The 534-nt window shown below is 35.6% G+C and overlaps 1 protein-coding gene across 1 annotated transcript in view; it reads left to right on the top strand.

The window, feature by feature from the left end:
• The window catches only part of LOC119588967 (leucine-rich repeat extensin-like protein 5), a 45250-nt gene that overhangs the window by 38046 nt on the left and 6670 nt on the right, over nucleotides 1-534 (top strand). The gene's annotated exons all lie outside the window — the stretch shown is intronic.

Below are 534 nucleotides of genomic sequence, written 5' to 3'. Positions count from 1 at the left end.
ATTAAAAATGAGGATCTTCGAAACAAGCAAACACATTTTCACCTTTTCTTCCTCCACCTGGCACCTCACCCCCTCCATACATCTCCCTCCTCTCCCTCTTGGATCCACCCTCTCCCTCCTTTTAGGCTGCCATGGCCTCGCTATAACAAGCCTCTGAAGCAGATAACATTGCTGCATTCAAGACTTGACAGTTTTTCACCTTTTTCCACAAGCTTAGTCGTCCTTCATTAGCTATTTAACATAAATACATAAATGTATAAATGCATATAAATATATATTTACTTATTAATTTATTTGCTTATCAATAAAAATACTGCTCAGCTACACTACGATTCTTTTTTCCGCAATGAATCTTTTAAACTAATTACTGTTTTATATGATAGCGTCCTGAGCCAATACAAGTGGATTAATATTGTTATTTCCTGCAATTTAAACACACACCGAGTCATCAAACAATTAGTCAATCTCGATCAAATAAGACTAAGAATGTACACACATGATAAGCACATCCTAAATTGATGTCGATGAAAATAA

The sequence above is a fragment of the Penaeus monodon genome, chromosome 24 (genome assembly GCF_015228065.2).
Source record: "Penaeus monodon isolate SGIC_2016 chromosome 24, NSTDA_Pmon_1, whole genome shotgun sequence".
In the NCBI taxonomy this organism is placed as follows: Eukaryota; Metazoa; Arthropoda; class Malacostraca; order Decapoda; family Penaeidae; genus Penaeus; species Penaeus monodon.
The sequence above is the reverse complement of the archived record's forward strand: the minus strand, read 5'-3'. Positions and strand labels throughout refer to the sequence as shown.